The sequence below is a fragment of the Coregonus lavaretus genome, assembly GCF_964263955.1.
Source record: "Coregonus lavaretus genome assembly, chromosome: 3".
Classification (NCBI taxonomy): domain Eukaryota; kingdom Metazoa; phylum Chordata; class Actinopteri; order Salmoniformes; family Salmonidae; genus Coregonus; species Coregonus lavaretus.
In genome coordinates this window covers 50,413,598-50,437,351 of record NC_139990.1, presented here as the reverse complement: position 1 = coordinate 50,437,351, position 23,754 = coordinate 50,413,598, and the positions used below count along the sequence as shown (strand labels likewise).

The following is a 23,754-nucleotide window of genomic DNA, read 5'->3' as shown; positions in this document are numbered from 1 at the left end:
AGAGAGAGAGACAGAAAGAGAGAGAGAGAGAGAGAGAGAGGAGAAGAGAGAGAGAGAGAGAGAGAGAGAGAGAGAGAAAGAGAGAGACAGAAGAGAGAGAGAGAGAGAGAGAGAGAGAGATAGAGAGAGAGAGAGAGAGAGAGAGAGAAAGAGAGAGACAGAAAGAGAGCGATAGCGTTACCATCCTAAAACACAAGAGGTTGTGTCTTCGCAAATCTCTCACACACACACCAGCACGCACACACACCTCTGTAAGCTGCAGTAGCTCCGCCTCCAGGGTCTGCAGGCGCTTCTCTGTGTCTTTCGATTGGACGACCACCTCGTCACGGGCCAGCTTGGACTCATCCAGCTCACGAAGCACTTCCTTCATCTGAACCTGAGAGAGCACGAAACGGAGGGTAAATTAAATATGGTTTTCCACAAGGCTCTGTGCTGGGACTCTTAAAGTTCTCATTATAGCTGGTTTATAGGTGGTTTATAGATCATTTAACTGCACAGCATTTAATCTCTGACCGAGCAAGCAGCATTAGAAAGAAAGAAGGGGGGTGTAGCTTACCTGCAGTCTCCGTAGCTGCCTAAGCCCCTCCTCCCTGCCACGATTGGCTGTCTCCACCTGGGCCTCAGCCTCCTGTAGCTCCGCCTCCAGTTGCTTCTTGACGGACATGGCCTGAGAGCGTTGACTCCTCTCCTCCTCTAGCTGGGTCTCCAACTCCCTCACCTGGGGGGGAAAGGAGAGAAAGCGAAGGGGAGAGGGGGAGAGGGGATGGAAAGGAAGGAAACAGCAGAGAAAGAGAGAAGTTCAGCATCTAATCCAAATGAATAACTGTCTCCCCATATTCAGGCTTGATACACTCCTCTTCTTCTCTCTTCTCTACATACCTGTTTGTTGAGAGACCTCCTCTTCTCCTCTCCTTTCTCCTCCTTGGTGCTGATCTCTCTCTCAAACTGGGCCCTGAGGGCTTGGAGGGTGACCTCGAGCCTCAGCCTGGAGTTCTCCGCCTCCCCCAGCTCCTCCTCCAGCTCCTGGGTCTGAGTGCGCAGGGACTCAGCCTCTGTCTCCAGGGCTCGCCGGGAACGCTCCAACTCATGCACCTGACACAGGAGGAGAGAAATGTGTGCTAGTCGTGAGATACACAACCATGGCCATTTTCGCTCTGTAATACACACACACATTTCCGCCCCACATTTACACACACACACGTACATTCTTCCCCACGTCATCCTGTTGATTGACTAGTTGTTCCATGTCTATGCGGAGCTGCTTGTTAGATCTCTCCAGCTCGTCCCTCTGATCTTGTGCCTCCTGCAAGAGTAGATGGGAATCATGAAGTATCAAGACTCACTTTATTTAGATGAACAACTGTTAATGCTGATAACTGGATAATAATCTGTGTAGTCATTCCAGTGGTACCTGCAGGGCTCGTGCCAGTGCCAGTGAGCGTGTTTCCTTCTCTCTACTGTCTGCCTCGGCCCTGTCTCTCTCCTCAGCCAGCCGGGCACTCACCGCCTTCTCCTCTGACAGGCACTGAGGGGGCAAAGGGCAGGGGTTACATCACGTGACATTATGTTATTATGGTTACCCTTAACCTCTAACCCCTAAATTCTGACCTGGTCAAACTTCTTCTGCCTCTTCTCCAAGGTGGTGCAGTTCTGTCTCTCTCTCTGCAGGGCCAGGGTCATGTCCTCTATCTCCTCCCTCAACCTCTCCCTCTGCCGATCCACTCGTTCCTTCTCCTCCTCCTTCTGTTGTTCTCTCTGGACGGCCTGGTCCAGGTCTCTCTGCAGTTTCCTGCGCGTCTCCTCTCCTGCCTCCACCGTCGCATTCACCTCCTCCGACTGCCTCCGCAACTCAGCCAGCTAGAGACGGATGGAGGGAGAGCAGGAGAGAGGGAGAGAGGGAGTCATGGTGAGGAGGAATATAGACTTACTGTAGAAAACAACTGAACATGTTTTATATTATAATCTATAGGAAAGTTGCTTTTTTCCACATAATGATGATTACCTGCTGAGTGTGAGTCTGTATCTGCCTGGAGAGCTCCTTGGCGCTCTCCTCTTCCTCCTCCACTCTCTCCATCAGTCCACTCCTCTCCTCCTCCAGAGCTCTCACCCTGGAGCCCAGAGACAGCTTCTGACGAGTCTCATCCTGGAGTAGCTCCTGAGAGAAAGCATATCACCATGGAAGTGGTTAAAAACAGAGGATGAACGAGTTGGCAGTGTGTGTGTGTGTGTGTGTGTGTGTGTGTGTGTGTGTGTGTACCTGAGCATCGTGGAGCTGGCTCTCCAGGCTGCTGACCTCCTTGTTGAGACGGAGGGATTTGGAGTCGGAGGAGGAGAGAGAACTAGAGAGGGTCTCCATCTCAGACTGTAGTTTGTGCAGCCTGTTCTCTCTCTCCTCCCTCTCTCTGTCGGCCTGTGCGAGGCGTGCGGTCAGCTCCTGGAGTTGACCCTCTGCCCTCTTGCGGCCCCTCTCACTCTCCATGCGGCCCCCCTGCAGGGACTTCAGCTCTGAGGCCAAACTCACCCTCTCCTCCTCTAATACAATCTTGGCCTTCTCTAGGGACTGACGGGCCTGGGGAGACAATACAACATAAGGAATTACTACATACATACGATACGCATAGAAAAACACTACATTATAGACTTCACAGTGACCAGTCTACAGAGAGAGAATAGCAGGCTGAGTCACTACCGACATTGTACTGAGGAAGTAACACACTCAATATGCACAGAGAGTCACTACATAGGCTACATTCTGTGTGTGTGTGACTCACCCGCTTGCTGTTGTCCAGTTGTTCCTGCAGGTTGTCTATGGCAGAGCAGTGCTTGACTCGGAGCTCTGAGAGCTGGCCCTCGTGACGTCTCGTCTCCTCCTCAACACACCTCTGGAGCTCCCCCAACTCCGCCTCTCTACGAGACCTGAGTTCCTGCTGGGCCGCCGTGGTGTCCAGTGTGTCTTCCAGCTCTGTCCTCAGGGCCTCCAGCTCCTCCCCCAGGTCTCGCCTCTGTTTCTCTGCCCTCTCTCTCATCCCTCGTTCATTCTCCACCTCCTCCTTCAGCTCTGACACCTGAGACATGGCCTCTCTCAGAGCCCTCTGAGCCTCAGTCCTTCGTGCACCCTCCTCCTCCAACCTGGGAAAGAGAGAGATAAAGAACTAGAGAAGTCAAATATGGTGTTCCGCAAGGCACTGTGCTGGAACTGTTCCCATTACCATTATTGAGAGAGAGAAAGGGGTTTTGTAACACTATGCAAAGGAGGGGGTTGATATTTCCACTCTTCTCAAGGTGTGTGAATGTACAGTATAGATCTCCTCTCACCTCCCCTGTAGGGTTGTGATATCCTTCTCTCTCTGAGCCAGGGTGCCCCTGAGTTCAGCGGACAGTAGTCCCAAGTCAGAGAGCTGCTCCTGAGCCTCCACAGCCTCTCCCTCCATCCTCCTCCTCCACTTCTCCTGCTCCAGACGACCCTGCTCCTCACGCTTCAACCGCTCTACAGGAGGGAAGGGGAAGAAGAGAAAGGAAAGAGAAAATAATTCATACTAGGACAATGTAGACACGTTTCTGAAACAGTGTTGAGTGTTCATCCAATGTATGTCATAATGTTAAGTATGCATAACAAGTGCCACCAATTTGGAACAAGCTTTACCCTCCAGGTCAGCGATGACTGCTTCCTGTTTGTTTTTCAGTTTGTTGAGACTCTTGGTCTTCTCCTCTTCCTCAGTCAGCGAGTCTGTCACCTCATTCAACCTCTCCTCCAGCTGCTTCTTCTCCTGAGAGACAGAGACAACATGGAGAAATGAAGTTCCAGCTGAGTCAACCCTGGGTTAGTAAGCTTCTATAAAGCACTTCAGTCCTGTCCAGGATAAAATAAATGTTACAGTTAAATGCTGTCTAGGGTATATACTGTAGCCAGTGTAACTATGGTTACCTTGCTGAGGCGGTCTCTCTGTTCTCCAGTGCTCAGCATCTCTGTCTCCAGACTCTTGACCTTAGTCTCCAGGGTAACCTTCTCCAACTGGAGGCGCTGTCTGGCCGACTCCTCCTCCTCCAACTGCTCCTCCAGATCCTGAGAGGAGGAGAGAGTGAGAGGGGAGGAGAGAAGGAGGGAGAGGGGAGGAGAGGAGGAGAGAGGGAGAGGGGAGGAGAGAAGGAGGGAGAGGGGAGGAGAGAAGGAGGGAGAGGGGAGGAGAGGAGGAGAGGAAGAAGAGATGAAGAGAGAGAGGGGGGTGACAGAACATTAGGCAGATTGAGAGATACAGTTAGACCCTCTCATCTAAAGTTCCAAAACAATGCTGCTCTCTTCATCATTGTCATGTGCTTCATGTCCCCTTCTCTGTATTCCACTCTCCCACAACCCCCCACTGTGCTGTACCGTCACGTGCTGCTGCATCTTCTTCTTCTCATTGGTCATCTGAACGCCCCTCTCCTCCTCCTCCTCCAATCGGCCCTCCAGCTCCCCCAGTATTTCCTCCAGCTCCTGCTTCCTACTGACCAGTCTGGCCCTCATCTCCTCCGCCTCCGCAAACAGCTCCGCCTCCGCCTGCAGCTGGTCTGTCAGCACCGCCTTCTCCTCCATCAGCTAGGAACGAGGGATGAGATGGGAGAAAGGGGGAGGGGGAGAAAGAGCGAGAGAGGTAAGTGTTCTGGTCTCTCTACCTGTTGGTGCTTTCTTATCCACTTTGTTGTACAGAGAGAGAGAGAGAGAGCTAGAGAGAGAGGGAGAGAGCTAGAGAGAGAGAGAGAGAGCGAGAGAGGTAGAGGTAGAGCGAGAGAGGTAGAGGTAGAGAGAGAGAGGGAGAGATAGATTGATAGATAGATAGAGAAAGGAAAGGTGTGTTGCCTGTGCGTGTTTCTTGTCCAGCTCAGTGTAGTCCTGTTCCACTCTGGTCAGGTTGTCTTTGGCATTCTTAAGCTCCGCCTCCCTCACCTGGATCTCCTCGTCCTGACGAGTGACCTGCAGCAGAGGCTTCACCTGGGGGACACGGGGTCAGAGGTCAGGGGTTAGGTCACATACCTGTGCTAGAGTGTGTATATGTGTGTGTGTGTGTGTGTGTACCTTGGTGAACAGCCTCCACCATTGCCAGTTCCTGAGTTTGAGGTAGGCAGCACAGTTCCTCTGCATCACTCTCATAGCACTCAGCTGCTGCTGCTTCTTCAGGAAGGCCCTACAGAGAGAGACAGAGAGAGAGAGACAGAGAGAGTCAACATCGAGAGAGACAGAGAGAGACAGAGAGAGTCAACACACAGAGAGAGACTGTGCCTCAAAACCTAATGTCTACCTGGCCCACCACTCCACCCTGGACTTGAACAGCCTTTACGACCAGGTCCACCTCTACAAGGCAGCAATCCCAACTTTTGCCAGGACCCTGAAGGATGTCACCCTCAACCGTAGCCCCTCACACAGGAGCAACAGAGCAACGGACACCCCGCCCAGACCAGCGAAACACCCTCCCAGACCTGCAAGACCCCCTCCTAAAGGACCTGCACCGAGAGAACCCACGCCAAGAGGACCTACACCCAGACCACAGCATCACCAGCCACACCCCAACCAGCTAAGACCACCCCAAGCAAAATCTGGCCACACCTTATATAGGCCCCCCCATATCAGACCTATGCCCCTTCTGCCCACCCCATGCCCCCCGCCACTGCGGCAAGGACCTCAACATGACAGCAGGACATATGCCCAGGCCGTGAGCAGAGCAACAGGCCCAACCCCCACTATTACACCCGCCCAAGCACCACCATGTATGTATCAGATGCTCTACATGCTCTGCTCAAACCTACTGTGATGGTCCAGGCCTAAACCACACAAAAACACAACACTAGACACTATGGAACACAAAGCTTTTACTATCTCATCCTGGAATATACAAGGTCTGAGGTCATCTGCGTTTGGCCTAAAGAGCAGGAACTCAGACTTCATCAAAGAAATTGGAAATACAGACATTGTCATCCTACAAGAAACGGACCCACTGGTTGCCCTCTAGGTTACAGAGAGCTGGTAGTCACATCCACCAAACTACCAGGTGTGAAACAGGGAAGAGATCAGGGGGTATAATAATTTGGTATAGAGCAGACCTAATCCACTCTATTCAATTAGTAAAAACAGGAAAATGGTACATCTGGCTAGAAATTAATAAGGAAATGATCTCAACAGAGAAAAATGTCCTCATGTGTGCTACCTATAGCCCCCAAATAGAATCCCCATACTTTAACGATGACAGCTTCGCCATCCTAGAGGGGGAGATAAACCATTTCCAGGCCCAGGGACATGTACTAGTCTGTGGAGACCTAAATGCCAGAACTGGACAATAACCAGACACCCTCAGCACACAGGGGGACAAACACCTACCTGGAGGTGACAACATTCCCTCCCCCATATGCCCCCCTAGACACAACTATGATAACATAACCAACAAAAACGGGTCACAACTCCTGCAGCTCTGTCGGATGCTGGTTATGTACATAGTCAATGGTGGGCTTCGAGGGGACTCCTATGGTAGGTACACATATAGCTAATGTCTTGGCAGTAGTACTGTAGACTACTTTATCACTGACCTCAACCCAGAGTATCTTAGAGCGTTCACAGTCAGTCCACTGACACTCCTATCAGATCACAGCAAAATCATACTCTACTTGAACAGAGCTATGCTCAATCACGTTTGAAATGTTCTACCCTCTTGTGGCTTTGAGTCAGTGACTCAATATTAAGAAATGCTATAGATGGAAGGAAAGTAGTGTGGAAATCTACCAAAAAACTATTAGACAACAACAAATTCAATCCCTTCTAGACAATTTCCTGGACAAAATGTTTCACTGTAATAGTGAAGGTGTAAACTTGGCAGTAGAAAACCTAAACAGTATATTTGACCTCTCAGCTTCCCTATCAAATCTTAGCAGACAACCTAAGAAAATTAACAACAATGACAAATGGTTTGATGAAGAATGCAAAAACCTAAGAAAGAAATTGAGAAACCTATCCAACCGAAAACATAGAGACCCAGAAAACCTGAGCCTACACCTTCACTGTGGTGAATCACTAAAACAATCCAGAAATACACTACGGAAAAATAAGGAACAGCACATCAGAAATCAGCTCAATGTAATTGAAGAATCAATAGAATCTAACCACTTCTGGGAAAATTGGAAAACTCTAAACAAACAACAACATGAAGAGTTATCTATCCAAATGGAGATGTATGGATAAACTACTTCTCCAATCTTGTTGGCCCTATAACAAAAAACAAAGAACAAACATATACATGATCAAATAAAAATCTTAGAATCAACTATTAAAGACTACCAGAACCCACTGGTTTCTCCAATTACATTGAATGAACTACATGTCACGGTTTCGGCCGAGGCTGCCTCTCTTCCTTGCTCGGGCAGGCTTCGGCGTTCCTTGTCTCCGGAATACTAGCTGCCACCGTTGCATGTTTCTATGTTCGTTTGCTTTTGTCTGATTGTTGTTACACCTGTTACCGTTTAGTGTCATTAGTGTCCTATAAGTTCTCGTTGTGTTTGTCAAGTGTTGTGTGTGATTGTTTTACTGTCGTGCGGTTGGCTAGTATTCTACTGTTTGCTCGGTTGAGCTATTCTCCATAGTGTTTGGAGTGTTTTGTCGCACCTGTTAGTGCGCCCGTTTGTTTTCGCCTACGTGCGGAGTTCTCGCCTCAGGGCATTTATTCGTGCTTGTGTTTTGTGCATCTACTAAAGTCTTTTGGACTAACGTTCTGCGTCCTGCGCCTGATTCCACCACCACACCCACCTACAGCTACACTGACAGAATCACACACCATTCGAATGGAATCAGCAGGAGCCGCAGCCACACAGGAGACGTTGGAGGACAGAGTCCGGGAGCAGAATGACCAGATCCTGCGGATGGGGTCCGCCCTGCAGGAGGTGATCACCACCCTCCAACGCTGGGAGACCCGAGGGACACCCCCAACGCCATCTTCCCTGCCCTCACCATCGGCGAGTCAGCCCCTTCCCGCTCCGGAACCCAGAGGAGTTCGACTCTCGCTCCCGAGGGCCTACGATGGGACCGCTGCCGGGTGTCAGGGCTTCCTTCTCCAGGTGGAGCTTTACCTGGCCACCGTGCACCCGGCGCCCTCGGGACACGAGAGCGTGTCCGCCCTGATCTCCTGCCTTTCCGGCAAAGCGTTAGAGTGGGCCAACGCTGAGTGGAGGAGAATAGACGCTACTACCATCACGTACGCCGAGTTCTCCCGCCGCTTCAGGGCGGTGTTTGACCATCCCCCGGAGGGGAAAGCGGCGGGGGAGCGTCTGTTCTGCCTCCGGCAGGGGAGGAGGAGTGCCCAGGAGTTCGCGTTGGAATTCCGGACTCTAGCGGCGGATGCAGGGTGGAATGAGCGGGCCCTCATTGATCACTACCGCTGTAGTCTACGGGAGGACGTCCGTAGGGAGCTGGCCTGTCGGGACACCAGCCTCTCGTTCGACCAGTTAGTCGACATGTTCATCAGGCTGGATACCCTGCTAGCTACCCGCGGACGTCCCGAGGGGGGTCCGTCCATTTCACCCTCCAGCGCCTCCGAGCCGTGCCCCATGGAGCTCGGGGGCGCTGGCGCTAGAGAGAGGAGGGGTCGGAGTACGAGGGGGTCCATCTCCTGCACCAACTGTGGTCGGGGAGGACACACCGCGGCTAGGTGCTGGGGATGGCCTCCTCGGGGAGAAGACGACAGGCCCCGCACTGGGGAGCCCTTCCAGGTGAGTAGGCGCCCCACTCACCCAGAGCTCTCTGTTGCACACTTCTGTATACCTGTGCGTTTTCCACAGGTCGCACCTCATTCCCAGCATAAGGCGCTGGTAGATTCAGGCGCGGCTGGGAATTTTGTTGATAAGAGATTTTGTTTAGCCTTAGGGATTCCCCTTCTCCCTGTTGACGTCCCCTTCCCCGTTCATGCCCTAGATAGCCGTCCGTTGGGTGCGGGCTTGATCAGGGAGGTCACGGCGCCACTTAGGATGTGTACGCAGGGGGGTCATCAGGAGATGATCCAGCTATTTCTGATCGACTCGCCTGCGTATCCGGTGGTGCTGGGCATGCCCTGGTTGAGTACCCATAACCCGTCTATTTCGTGGCAGGAGAGGGCTCTGATGGAGTGGTCTGCCCAGTGTGTGGGTCGATGTTTAGGCGTTTCCGTAGGGGCTACCTCGGTGGAGAGTCCAAACCAGGTGCCCGCATTGCACGTTCCCCCTGAGTATGGGGATTTGGCTATTGTGTTCAGTAAGTCGAGGGCGACGCAGTTGCCTCCCCATAGGCAGGGAGATTGTGCGATAGACCTCCAGGCAGGAGCTGCGCTCCCACGGAGCCATGTGTATCCTCTGTCTCAGGAGGAGAAGAGAGCTATGGAGACTTACATAGACGAGTCTCTGAGACAAGGATACATACGGCCCTCCACTTCCCCTGCGTCCTCGAGTTTCTTTTTTGTGAAGAAAAAGGATGGTGGGTTACGCCCGTGCATTGATTACCGTGGTCTCAATCAGATCACGGTGAAGTACAGTTATCCACTTCCGCTGATTGCGACCATGACGGAGTCATTGCACGGGGCGCGTTTCTTCACTAAATTTGATCTCAGGGGCGCGTACAACTTGGTGCGCATTAGGGGGGGCGATGAATGGAAGACAGCCTTTAGTACCACCTCGGGCCATTACGAGTATCTTGTCATGCCATACGGGTTGATGAACGCTCCTTCAGTTTTCCAATCATTCGTGGATGAGATCTTCAGGGACATGCAGGGGCAGGGGGTGGTCGTGTACATAGATGACATTCTCGTGTACTCGCCTACCCGAGTCGAGCATGTGGCCCTGGTGCGCCGAGTGTTGCGGAGGCTGTTGGAGCACGACCTGTATGTCAAGGCAGAGAAGTGTCTGTTTTTCCAGGAGTCGGTCTCCTTTTTGGGTTATCAGTTGTCTGCGTCAGGGGTGAAGATGGAGGTAGACCGGGTGTCAGCCGTGCGTAATTGGCAAACGCCAACCACTGTGAAGGAGGTGCAGCAGTTTTTGGGGTTTGCGAATTACTACCGGAGGTTCATCCGGGGTTTTGGACAGGTGGCAGCTCCCATAACGTCTCTTTTGAAGTGGGGTCCGGTGCGTCTGCAGTGGTCAGCCGAGGCGGACAGGGCGTTTGGGAGGCTGAAGGACCTGTTTACCTCGGCCCCGGTGCTGGCGCATCCGGATCCCTCTTTACCATTTCAGGTAGAGGTGGACGCGTCAGAAGCCGGTATAGGAGCCGTGCTTTCGCAACGGTCCGGCGCGCCACCTAAAGTCCGCCCCTGTGCTTTTTATTCAAAGAAGCTCAGTCCGGCGGAGCGAAATTATGACGTAGGGGACAGGGAGCTGTTAGCCGTGGTACAGGCCCTAAAGGTGTGGAGGCACTGGCTTGAGGGGGCTCAACACCCTTTCCTCATTTTGACGGACCACCGTAACCTGGAGTACATCCGGGCAGCGAAGAGACTGAACCCTCGCCAGGCGAGGTGGAATATGTTTTTGACCCGGTTCACATTTAAGATCACGTACATCCCTGGGTCACAGAACGGTAAGGCAGACGCACTGTCTCGGCGGTATGACACGGAGGAGAGGTCCGTGGAGCCCACTCCCATACTGCCGGAGTCTTGTCTGGTGGCATCGGTAGTGTGGGAGGTCGATGCTGAACTCGAGCGGGCGTTACGCACCGACCCTAGTCCACCTCAATGCCCGGAGGGTCGGAAGTACGTTCCGCTCGAGGTTCGGGATCGATTGATCTATTGGGCTCACACGTCACCCTCCTCTGGACACCCTGGTATCGGCCGGACAGTGCACTGTCTTAGTGCCAAGTACTGGTGGCCCACGTTGGCGAGGGATGTGAGGGTTTATGTTTCCTCCTGCTCGGTGTGCGCCCAGTGTAAGGCGCCTAGACATCTGCCTAGGGGTAAGTTACTACCCCTGCCCGTTCCACAACGACCATGGTCTCACCTCTCGGTGGATTTCCTCACTGACCTTCCTCCTTCACAGGGGAATACCACTATACTGGTCGTTGTGGACCGGTTTTCTAAGGCCTGTCGTTTGCTCCCTATGCCGGGCCTTCCTACTGCCCTGCAAACCGCCGAAGCACTATTCACCCATGTGTTCCGGCACTACGGGGTACCCGAGGATATTGTGTCTGATCGAGGTCCCCAATTTACCTCCAGAGTCTGGAGAGCTTTTATGGAGCGGTTGGGGGTCTCGGTGAGCCTCACCTCGGGTTACCACCCGGAGAGTAATGGGCAGGTGGAACGTGTGAACCAGGATGTGGGTAGGTTTCTTAGAACATACTGCCAGGACCGGCCGGAGGAGTGGGCAAGGTACGTTCCCTGGGCCGAAATGGCCCAGAATTCCCTACGCCATTCCTCCACTAACCTAACCCCTTTCCAATGTGTGTTAGGTTACCAGCCGGTTCTGGCACCTTGGCAGCAGAGCCAGATCGAGGCTCCTGCGGTGGATGAGTGGGTGCGGCGCTCGGAGGAGACATGGAACGCTGCACACGTCCACCTGCAGCGGGTCCTCCGTCGTCAAAAGGCGAGCGCCGATCTCCACCGCAGTGAGGGACCGGTGTACGCACCTGGTGATCGAGTCTGGCTCTCTACCAGAAACCTGCCCCTCCGCCTGCCCTGTCGGAAACTGGGTCGGCGGTTTGTAGGGCCATTTAAAGTCCTGAGAAGATTGAACGAGGTGTGTTACAAATTACAACTACCTGTTGAGTATAAAAGTATTAACCCCTCGTTCCATGTGTCTCTTCTCAGGCCGGTGGTAGCTGGCCCACTCCAAGAAAGTGAGATCAGGGAGACTCCTCCGCCCCCATTGGACATCGAGGGGGCACCGGCGTACTCCGTGCGGTCCATCTTGGATTCGAGACGTCGGATGGGGGGTCTCCAATATCTAGTGGAGTGGGAGGGGTACGGCCCGGAGGAACGGTGCTGGGTGCCGAGGAGAGACATTTTGGACCCGTCTCTCCTGACGGAATTCCATCGGGGGCACCCGACGCACCCTGCTCCGCGTCCTCCTGGTCGTCCCCGAGGCCGGAGTCGGCGCACGTCTGGAGCCGCGCGTCAAGGGGGGGGTACTGTCACGGTTTCGGCCGAGGCTGCCTCTCTTCCTTGCTCGGGCAGGCTTCGGCGTTCGTCGTCTCCGGAATACTAGCTGCCACCGTTGCATGTTTCTATGTTCGTTTGCTTTTGTCTGATTGTTGTTACACCTGTTATCGTTTAGTGTCATTAGTGTCCTATAAGTTCTCGTTGTGTTTGTCAAGTGTTGTGTGTGATTGTTTTACTGTCGTGCGGTTGGCTAGTATTCTACTGTTTGCTCGGTTGAGCTATTCTCCATAGTGTTTGGAGTGTTTTGTCGCACCTGTTAGTGCGCCCGTTTGTTTTCGCCTACGTGCGGAGTTCTCGCCTCAGGGCATTTATTCGTGCTTGTGTTTTGTGCATCTACTAAAGTATTTTGGACTAACGTTCTGCGTCCTGCGCCTGATTCCACCACCACACCCACCTACAGCTACACTGACACTACAGGACAAAATACAAACTCTCCAACCCAAAAAGGCCTGTGAGGTTGATGGTATCCTAAATGAAATGATAAAATATACAGACCACAAATTCCAATTGGCTATACTTAAACTCTTTAACATCATCCTTGGCTCTGGCATATTCCCCAATATTTGGAACCAAGGACTGATCACCCCAATCCACAAAAGTGGAGACAAATTTGACCCCAATAACTACCGTGGGATATGCGTCAACAGCAACCTTAGGAAAATCCTCTGCATTATCATTAACAGCAGACTCGTACATTTCCTCAGAGAAAACAATGTCAAATTGGCTTTTTACCAAATTACTGTAAAACAGACCACGTATTCACCCTGCACACCCTAGTTGACAAACAAACAAACCAAAATAAAGGCAAAGTCTTCTCATGCTATGTTGATTTCAAAAAAGCTTTTGACTCAATTTGGAATGAGGGCCTGCTATACAAATTGATGGAAAGTGGTGTTGGGGGGAAAACATACGAAATTATAAAATCCATGTACACAAACAACAAGTGTGCGGTTAAAAATGGCAAAAAACACACACATTAAGCCCCACCCTCTTCAACATATAAAGCAACGAATTGGCGAGGGCACTAGAACAGTCTGCAGCACCCGGCCTCACCCTACTAGAATCTGAAGTCAAATGTCTACTGTTTGCTGATGATCTGGTGCTTCTGTCCCCAACCAAGGAGGGCCTACAGCAGCACCTAGATCTTCTGCACAGATTCTGTCAGACCTGGGCCCTGACAGTAAATCTCAGTAAGACAAAAATAATGGTGTTCCAAAAAATATCCAGTTGCCAGGACCACGAATACAAATTCCATCTAGACACCGTTTCCCTAAAGCACACAAAAAACGATACATACCTCGGTCTAAACATCAGCGCCACAGGTAACTTCCACAAAGCTGTGATAGATCTGAGAGACAAGTCAAGGGCCTTCAAAAGGAACATACCAATTAGGATCTGGCTACAAATACTTGAATCAGTTATAGAACCCATTGCCCTTTATGGTTGTGAGGTCTGGGGTCCGCTCACCAACCAAGAATTCACAAAATGAGACAAACACCAAATTGAGACTCCGCATGCAGAATTTAGCAAAAATATCCTCAGTGTACAACGTAAAACACCAAATAATGCATGCAGAGCAGAATACCCGCTAATGATCAAAATCCAGAAAAGAGCCGTTAAATACTACAACCACCTAAAAGGAAGCGATTCCCAAACCTTCCAAAACAAAGCCATCACCTACAGAGAAATTAACCTGGAGAAGAGCCCCATAAGCAAGCTGGTCCTGGGGCTCTGTTCACAAACACAAACAGACCCCACAGAGCCCCAGGACAGCAACACAATTAGACCCAACCAAATCATGAGAAAACTAAAATATAATTACTTGACACATTGGAAATCATTTTTAAAAAACAGAGCAAACTAGAATGCTATTTGGCCCTAAACAGAGAGTACACAGTGGCAGAATACCTGACCACTGTGACTGACCCAAAATTAACAAAATATTTGATATGTACAGACTCAGTGAGCATAGCATTGCTATTGAGAAAGGCCGCCAAAGGCAGACCTGGCTCTCAAGAGAAGACAGACTATGTGCACTGTCACGCCCTGACTCAGGGGACTCGTATATGTTGAGTCAGGGTGTGTATATTCTTTGTTATGTAGTATTTTCTATGTGGGTTCTAGTATGTGTATTTCTATGTTGGCCGGTGTGGTTCCCAATCAGAGGCAGCTGTCGCTCGTTGTCTCTGATTGGGGACCATACTTAGGCAGCCTATTGGCACTAGTGGGTTGTGGGATCTTGTTCGTGTGAGGTATGTTGTTTGTGTACCTTGGACGTCACGTTTCATTTAGTTTGTTGTTTTGTCGTTGTTTATTCGGTTCAAATAAACATGTATGCATATCACGCTGCGCCTTGGTCTGACCCGTCTATAAACGAACGTGACATGCACACTGCCCACAAAATGAGGTGGAAACTGAGCTGCACTTCCTAACCTCCTGCCAAATGTATGACCATATTAGAGACACATATTTCCCTCAGATTACACAGACCCACAAAGAATTCGAAAACAAATAAAATTTTGATAAACTCCCATATCTATTGGGTGAAATACCACAGTGTGCAATCACAGCAGCAAGATTTGTGACCTGTTGCCACAAGAAAAGGGCAACCAGTGAAGAACAAACACCATTGTAAATACAACCTATATTTATGTTTATTTTCCTTTTTGTACTTTACCTATTTGCACATCATTACAACACTGTATATAGATATAATATGACATTTGAAATGTCTTTATTCTTTTGGAACTTTTGTGAGTGTAATGTTTACTGTACATTTTTTATTGTTTATTTCACTTTAGTTTATTATCTATTTCACTTGCTTTGGCAATGTAAATATATGTTTCCCATGCCAATAAAGCCCCTTAAATTGAAATTGAATTGACAGAGAGAGAGAGAGTCAACACAGAGAGAGTCAACACACAAAAGAGAGAGAGAGAGAGAGACACAGAGACAGTCAACACACACAGAGAGAGAGAGTCAACACACAGAGAGAGAGCGACAGAGTCAACACAGAGATAGAGACAGTCAACACACACAGAGAGAGAGTCAACACACAGAGAGAGAGAGCGACAGAGTCAACACAAAGATAGAGACAGTCAACACACACAGAGAGAGAGTCAACACACAGAGAGAGAGAGTGACAGAGTCAACACAGAGAGAGAGAGAGAGAGCGACAGAGTCAACACAGAGAGAGAGAGAGAGAGAGAGAGAGAGAGAGAGAGAGAGAGACAAAGACACACCACACACTAAAACACACCTGCGTGCGAGGTATCCTCGGGCAGCACTCTGGAAGCGTATGATGGTGTCAGTGATCTTCAGGTCTCTCTCCTCCTCCAGGTGACCTAAGACTCCAGCCCTGAAGAACACTTTGCTCTGCCCAACTCTGAACAGGTTACGGTCCAGCTCCAACGCACTGATCTGGAGACAGAGAGAGGATGGATACAAAGTGTTGTGCTTCAACACATAGGGCCCTATTTTGGTAAATGACAGTACAACTAAGCTGTTCAATGGGACTCACCATGAGTTCACAGGCCTGTTTCCCATCCATGAAGGTACGAGGGATAGCATAAGGAGTCAGGATCTCATACCTATAGGAAGAGACAGAGAGATTGGGACTGTGTTCTGTACATGAGAAGGTCAACTGACAGGTGAATGTGTGTTTCTGTGGGTGAGAGACAAATGGTTATGATAGCCAGATCATTGTTGATGTTAAGTGTTTCCTCTTGCCGTTGTGACCACGCACGCACGCACGCACACACACACACACACACACACACACACACAAACACATGCACACACACCCCTGCCCCATGTTACCTCTGTCTGAACTCTTGGAAGGGGATGCGGTTGGGGAAGCCCTGTCTGCAGATACGGATCCCCTCTAAGACTCCATTACACCTCAGCTGGTCCAGAACCAGATGGGGAGTCAGCTTACCAGACTGACAGACAGACAGACAGAGAGAGAGAGAGAGAGAGAGAGAGAGAGAGAGAGAGAGAGAGAGAGAGAGAGAGAGAGAGAGAGAGAGAGAGAGGAGAGAGAGAGAGAGAGAGAGAGAGAGAGAGAGAGAGAGGAGAGAGAGAGAGAGAGAGAGAGAGAGAGAGAGAGAGAGAGAGAGAGAGAGAGAGAGAGAGAGAGAGAGAGAGAGAGAGAGAGACAAGAGACAGATACAGAGAGACAGACAGAAAGACAGACAGAGAGTGTATGGTTATGACCTGTGGTTGAATATGTAGTCTGTCTGTTTGAGAGACAGAGTGAAATCAATCAATAGCCTGGCTGTGTGAGCATCCTAACCCTCCCCTCTCTTCTGCCCCTCCTCCACTCCTCTCCTCCTTCTCCTCTCCTCTCTAACCTTCTTCTCATGGTTGGGGATGATACAGCGGAGGAAGTTAGGGTTGGTGTTGCGTAGCGTTGCCATCAGCTTGGTGAGGGACTCCTTGTAGAGCTGTCCCACAGTCCTAAACATCCCCTTCTTAGTCTTCAGCCCCGCCCCGAAGTTGACCGGCCCGCTGTTGGTGTCGTTGGACACCTGGTCCAGCCCCACGATCCTCTCCACTACACACAGAGGACGTCACAGTTAGAACAGCTCTGATTGGTGGGTTGGTGGTGGAGGGACCAGAGCTACAGACATAGTGAGTTTGGCAAACTAGGTTTGAGATTTGTAATGGGCGTCATGTTGGTAGGAAAGGTTTCAGTTAACATTCTAGTTAGAATGCAAATTAGAATGTTACTATTATGGAAGGCTTGGTTCCAACATGGAAGACTATTTACCAAACTCTGTATATCTGTGGGTCTTGTTGAGGCCATTGTGATGCCAGAGAATATGGAGAAACTAATATAGGGCTTTTTCACGATCTAAAACGTCAAATGTTTCTTGACCATACTTGCTGTATTGCAACACCTTTAGAAAAACCGTTCGCAACTGTTTAAGTATTCTGAACATAGCCCTGGTCAGGATGTGAGAGCAGTGCCTTGTGGTTTATGCAGGAATGTGACAGTGTAGTTCTGTAGAAATGAAGTGAATTCCTTCAGAATGTTGCAAAAGATTTCAAAAAGCAACGCATGAACACCAGACCATCACAGCACTGTCACTAAAAGCAAAACAACAACTACTAAGTAAATATGTAAAGAGAGATAACTAGAAAAGGGATGAGTAAGAAATGTATACTCAAACAGAGATGAAACGTATTCCGAGGACAACAGTAACAACATGGCACTAGACATGACACTACGAACTACACCACTCACAGACAACACACAACAAACCACGGGCCTACCAGGCACTAGGCAGAAAGGGGGGGGGGGAGGGGAAGCGAGGGATGAAACAAAAAGACATAGGAAGAAACCTACTGTCAGAGCCATTGGTCTGCAGTGTGGCATAGGAGTCAAAGAAATATACACGAGGAAGAGTCTGAATATCTGAGAGAGGAGGAAGACAATGTGGGAAAAAAAGAGGAGGGAGGGAGGAGAGGAGGAGGACAGAGAGGAAAGGAGATGGCGAGAGGGAGGAGAGGAGGAGGACAGAGAGGAAAGGAGAGGGAGAGAGGGAGGAGAGGAGGAGGACAGAGAGGAAAGGAGATGGAGAGAGGGAGGAGAGGAGGAGGACAGAGAGGAAAGGAGATGGAGAGAGGGAGGAGAGGAGGAGGACAGAGAGGAAAGGAGAGGGAGAGATGGAGGAGAGGAGGAGGACAGAGAGGAAATGAGAGGGAGAGAGGGAGGAGAGGAGGAGAACAGAGAGGAAAGAAAGAGGAGAGGGAGAGAGGGAGGAGAGGAGGAGGACAGAGAGGAAAGAAAGAGGAGAGAGGGAGGAGAGGAGGAGGACAGAGAGGAAATGAGAGGGAGAGAGGGAGGAGAGGAGGAGGACAGAGAGGAAAGAAAGAGGAGAGGGAGAGAGGGAGGAGAGGAGGAGGACAGAGAGGAAAGGAGATGGCGAGAGGGAGGAGAGGAGGAGGACAGAGAGGAAAGGAGAGGGAGAGAGGGAGGAGAGGAGGAGGACAGAGAGGAAAGGAGATGGAGAGAGGGAGGAGAGGAGGAGGACAGAGAGGAAAGGAGATGGAGAGAGGGAGGAGAGGAGGAGGACAGAGAGGAAATGAGAGGGAGAGATGGAGGAGAGGAGGAGGACAGAGAGGAAATGAGAGGGAGAGAGGGAGGAGAGGAGGAGAACAGAGAGGAGAGGGAGAGAGGGAGGAGAGGAGGAGGACAGAGAGGAAAGAAAGAGGAGAGAGGGAGGAGAGGAGGAGGACAGAGAGGAAATGAGAGGGAGAGAGGGAGGAGAGGAGGAGGACAGAGAGGAAAGAAAGAGGAGAGGGAGAGAGGGAGGAGAGGAGGAGGACAGAGAGGAAAGAAAGAGGAAAGAGGGAGGAGAGGAGGAGGACAGAGAGGAAAGAAAGAGGAGAGGGAGAGAGGGAGGAGAGGAGGAGGACCGAGAGGAAATTAAGAGCGAAGAGGGAAAGAATAGTGGTAAGAAAAACAGAAATAGAGGAGAGGAGAAGGGAGGAGGGAGTGAGAGAATAGTTTGAGTTGAAGCAAGAGAAACAGAGAAGGGAATGAGACGGGAGAGAAATAGGTAGATGAAAAGACAGTGAGAGGAGGGAAGATAAATAAAGAGAGAGCAAATAGAAGAGAAGGTGTTAGTTCATTCTGGGGAAGCATTATTATGCGGTAAATCACAAACAGATATGGGGTAATCCTCATATAGAAAAAGGTGGATTTCACCTGTCTATTAGAAACTGTTAGGTCAGTGTCATTTCTGACTAAATCTCTGATAAAGGGTATGAAGTATTTGTTTTACTCTGTGTGTGTGTGTGTGTGTCGTACCCTCTCTCCAGAGCTCAGAGATGAAGTGATCAGAGGACTGGTGGAGAAGAGATGCTATGTTGTCATTCAGAGGATCCATGTTCTTCACCAGCCAATCATCTGCCTTATAGTCCACCTGACAGATGAAGAGAGAGAGAGGGGGGGGGGAGATTTAGAAACACCTTTCCACCTGTGTGTATGAAGATGAATGACAGATGGACAGAATGAGAGGAAGATACCTTTCCAGTGTAAGGAGGGATGACAGAGAGAGAAAGGGAGAGATGGATGGATGGATAGAGTACCTTCCCAGCGTAGTGTATGATGGCGAAGTCGGCCTCTTGTCGTATTTGTCGTGGTTTGAAGAATTTAGGGTGTGTCCCCTGCTCAGCAGACAGCTTATCCACAAATGAACGATCTGTTGCCCGCGGAAACCAACACTCCTCATCCAATAGGGCCAGCACACCAGGGGGCTGGGCCTTAAGTGGGAGGGGGTAGGGAGGGACAGAGATGAATAGAGGTAAGAACACCTGATAATTCACTTCACAACTAATATGTTTTATTAAAGGGTTAAAGTGCTCCTGTTCCAGGTCAGGTGGATGTTCGGTTTTATCCAGGCGAAGGTTGAAGGTGAGCTACGTGTGTGTGTGTACCGGTCTTTCAATGAGGTCGATGCAGGGCTGCAGGTCCAGGCCGAAGTCGATGAAGTTCCACTCGATGCCCTCCCTCTGGTACTCCTCCTGCTCCAGGATAAACATGGTGTGGTTGAACAGCTGCTGCAGCTTCTCATTGGTGTAGTTGATGCACAGCTGCTCAAATGAGTTCAACTGTGGAGGGAGGGGACATAGAAAGATAGAGGGATGAGAGAGGGAAAAATTGAGGGATGAGAGAGGGGAAGATAGAGGGATGAGAGAGGGGAAGATAGAGGGATGAGAGAGGGGAGATAGAGGGATGAGAGAGGGGAAGATAGAGGGATGAGAGAGGGGAGATAGAGGGATGAGAGAGGGGAGATAGAGGGATGAGAGAGGGGAGATAGAGGGATGAGAGAGGGGAAGATAGAGGGATGAGAGAGGGGAAGATAGAGGGATGAGAGAGGGGAAGATAGAGGGATGAGAGAGGGGAGATAGAGGGATGAGAGAGGGGAAGATAGAGGGATGAGAGAGGGGAGATAGAGGGATGAGAGAGGGGAGATAGAGGGATGAGAGAGGGGAGATAGAGGGATGAGAGAGGGGAAGATAGAGGGATGAGAGAGGGGAAGATAGAGGGATGAGAGAGGGGAAGATAGAGGGATGAGAGAGGGGAGATAGAGGGATGAGAGAGGGGAAGATAGAGGGATGAGAGAGGAGATAGAGGGATGAGAGAGGGGAAGATAGAGGGATGAGAGAGGGGAAGATAGAGGGCAGATATTATTAGTGAACCTGAGAAGAGACTGCAAACAGGAGATGAAAGAAAGACAACACATACACACACAGACACACACACACACTCAGACACACTCACAGACACACACACACAAACACACACACACACCTGGAAGATCTCGAAGCCTGCTATGTCCAGTATGCCTATGAAAGAGGCTCCCTGTCTCTGTCTGCGGTCCAGCGCTCGGTTGATCCTGTGGACCAGCCAACGGAACAGACGCTCATATGTAGCTTTGGCCAACGCCTCCACTGCAAAGTCAGCCTAGAGTGAGATAGACAGAAGAGAGAGAGAGCATTATTCATTTAGGGATTTTAAGAAACCAGCATGTGCTTCTTACACCAGTTGTATGTGTGTGTGTGTGTGTGTGTGTGTGTGTGTGTGTGTGTGTGTGTGTGTGTATTTGATTAGGATCCCCATCAGCTGATTCTAACACAGCTCCTCCTCCTGGGGTTCACACAAAACGTAAAACATGACATGACACAACACATTAATAGACAACAACAACTCAAGGACATAACTACATACATTTAGAATAAGAATACACACTTGTCTACACTTAGTCTACAGTATATCACTGTAGACAACAACACATCGTTTATCTTCTCTTAAAATCTGGCCTTCTGTTAGTCACCACCCACAGTGGGTTCTCTTTACGGTAAAGTGTAACTTGGTGGAGTAGTTCATAAAAATGAACAGTCCCACCGGGGTGGAGCCATTCATAAAATGAACAGAGTCCCACCGGGGTGGAGCCATTCATAAAATGAACAGAGTCCCACCGGGGTGGAGCCATTCATAAAATGAACAGTCCCACCGGGGTGGAGCCATTCATAAAATGAACAGTCCCACCGGGGTGGAGCCATTCATAAAATGAACAGAGTCCCACCGGGGTGGAGCCATTCATAAAATGAACAGTCCCACCGGGGTGGAGCCATTCATAAAATGAACAGTCCCACCGGGGTGGAGCCATTCATAAAATGAACAGTCCCACCGGGGTGGAGCCATTCATAAAATGAACAGTCCCACCGGGGTGGAGCCATTCATAAAATGAACAGAGTCCCACCGGGGTGGAGCCATTCATAAAATGAACAGTCCCACCGGGGTGGAGCCATTCATAAAATGAACAGTCCCACCGGGGTGGAGCCATTCATAAAATGAACAGAGTCCCACCGGGGTGGAGCCATTCATAAAATGAACAGTCCCACCGGGGTGGAGCCATTCATAAAATGAACAGTCCCACCGGGGTGGAGCCATTCATAAAATGAACAGTCCCACCGGGGTGGAGCCATTCATAAAATGAACAGAGTCTCACCGGGGTGGAGCCATTCATAAAATGAACAGAGTCCCACCGGGGTGGAGCCATTCATAAAATGAACAGTCCCATACATCAGTTTCCTCCAGCTAAAGCTTCAACTACAGTTTTCACCTCAGCAATGTTGAATCTCTTGAACTTCATCATCATATGGAGCACGACCAAAGTCCTTACTCTACTGAGGCTTTGTTTACAATTGCTTTCTCTAAGCAGGTCCTGATATCCTAATGCCAAGGGCACATCTTATCTTTAACCCAAACACCAGATGTGCTCGGGAGGCAGAGGATACAACAAGCTATTTAGGTCAGAAAGGGGAGAGGAGCTGTGCTGTGATGTGCTGTTTATATTTGTTTTTTTAAAGCTAATTTTGCAGCTAGCTTGAGTGATTTGAGATGGCAGGGAGTTCCATGTGACCATGGCTCTATATATTACTGTGTGTTGCTTTAAGGGACTGTGAAGAGACTTCTTGTGGCATGTCTTGTGGGGTACGCATGTCTGTCAGAGCTGTATGTTAGTTGATTGAATAGACAGTTTGGAGTTTTTAACACATTATATTTCTTGCAAAAAACAAGAAGTGATACAGTCAATCTTTCCTTTAAGCCAGAAGAGATCAACATGCATTTTGTTGACATTATCTCTCTGTGAACATTGAAGGGCAAGACGTGCTGTTCTGTTCTGAGGCTGCTGCAGCTTTCCTATGTCCTTCTTTGCAACACCTGACCATATCACCTGGAAGTAGTTAAGATATGATAAAACTACAGCTTGCAGGACTTCTTTGCTCATGTGTGGTGTTAAGAATGCTGAGCATCTCTTTATCACAGACAAACCTCGCCCCATCTTTACAGCAATTAAATCAATATGCCTTGACCATGAAAACGTACAGTCTAAGATGACACCAAGAAGTTTAGTCTCCTCAACTTGCTCAAAAGCCATATTATTCATTACCCAATTCAGCTGAGGTTTAGAGCTTATGGAGTGATTTGTACCAAATACTATGCTCTTAGTCTTAGATATTCTCAGGACTAGTGTATTCATGTGTGTGCGTGTCTCACCTGTTCTTTGGTCTGGGCCTTCTGGACGTACTCGCGTCCTACTTTAATCCTCGGGGTGAGGATGGCCCGGGAGAACTCCAGCACGCTGATGCCCAGCAGGTGGCTCAGTTTCTGGGCAGCCGTGTCGTCAGGCATGGAGCACTGGTCCTGGTTCTTCTCCTTAGTGAACGAGATGTTCCCAAACTGGAGCACTGCAGAGATCACCTTCAACATGGCTAGGAGGAGGAGGGAAGAGGAAGAGAGACAGGCAGAAAGAGAGGGATTGAGAGAAAATATAGTTTTTTACTCCAATGTTCTGAGGAAAGCTCTGTCTTTCTCTCCTCCCCTCCCTCCCCTCCCCTCCCCTCCCCTCCTCTCCTCTCCTCTCCTCTCCTCTCCTCTCCTCTCCTCTCCTCTCCTCTCCTCTCCTCTCCTCTCCTCTCCTCGCTTACACAGAGACTCCTCAGGTGTGAATCCCATGATGGTCATAGAGTCCATGGTCTGGGTGAAGTTGTCAGCGTCACTCTGACCTGGAACAGGAATAGCACCTCCACTCAGAAACCTGTACTGGTCAGCACTACCCAGGAGAAGGTCCGCTACGGAGAGACAGAGAGGGAGAGAGAGATGGAAACAGAGAGAAAGAGGGGGATGCCAGTTATCAGTAAAAGGATAAAACGTCATGAATCGAAATTCCTATTTCAAACAACAACCCCACAGATCTATCTATTCAACCCATCCCCTTTCTCACCTCCCTCTCCTACCCTCTCTTCCTCCTCTCCTACCCTCTCTTCCTCCTCTCCTACCCTCTCTTCCTCCTCTCCTACCCTCTCTTCCTCCTCTCCTACCCTCTCTTCCTCCCTCTCCTACCCTCTCTTCCTCCTCTCCTACCCTCTCTTCCTCCTCTCCTACCCTCTCTTCCTCCTCTCCCCATCTCTCACCTCTGGTGGCCTCTGAAGCTCCACACATGAGTTGGTAAAAGATGTGGAAGGTCCTCTCATCTTTGGCCTGGCGGATCGCCCTCGACTTCTCCAGCAGGTCTGAGGTCAGGGTTTAAGGAAGGGTTCAATAGCCCCA

At 50.1% G+C, this 23,754-nt stretch overlaps 1 pseudogene across 1 annotated transcript in view; it reads right to left on the bottom strand.

Moving 5' to 3' along the window:
• Positions 1 to 23,754, bottom strand: part of LOC311117668 — a 47,277-nt pseudogene that overhangs the window by 4,619 nt on the left and 18,904 nt on the right. The window contains exons 10-36 of the transcript in view: positions 23,619 to 23,717; positions 23,133 to 23,276; positions 22,702 to 22,916; positions 20,449 to 20,601; positions 19,572 to 19,745; positions 19,224 to 19,397; positions 18,943 to 19,057; positions 17,476 to 17,544; positions 16,478 to 16,680; positions 15,945 to 16,066; positions 15,646 to 15,715; positions 15,385 to 15,545; positions 5,054 to 5,162; positions 4,838 to 4,969; positions 4,370 to 4,576; positions 3,926 to 4,063; positions 3,644 to 3,767; positions 3,316 to 3,487; positions 2,772 to 3,129; positions 2,258 to 2,569; positions 2,003 to 2,155; positions 1,609 to 1,857; positions 1,412 to 1,525; positions 1,205 to 1,303; positions 880 to 1,092; positions 557 to 718; positions 248 to 376 (exon numbers count right to left, since the gene is read on the bottom strand). The product of the transcript in view is annotated as an uncharacterized misc_RNA (transcript). The remainder of the gene's footprint in view (positions 1 to 247; positions 377 to 556; positions 719 to 879; positions 1,093 to 1,204; positions 1,304 to 1,411; positions 1,526 to 1,608; positions 1,858 to 2,002; positions 2,156 to 2,257; positions 2,570 to 2,771; positions 3,130 to 3,315; positions 3,488 to 3,643; positions 3,768 to 3,925; positions 4,064 to 4,369; positions 4,577 to 4,837; positions 4,970 to 5,053; positions 5,163 to 15,384; positions 15,546 to 15,645; positions 15,716 to 15,944; positions 16,067 to 16,477; positions 16,681 to 17,475; positions 17,545 to 18,942; positions 19,058 to 19,223; positions 19,398 to 19,571; positions 19,746 to 20,448; positions 20,602 to 22,701; positions 22,917 to 23,132; positions 23,277 to 23,618; positions 23,718 to 23,754) is intronic.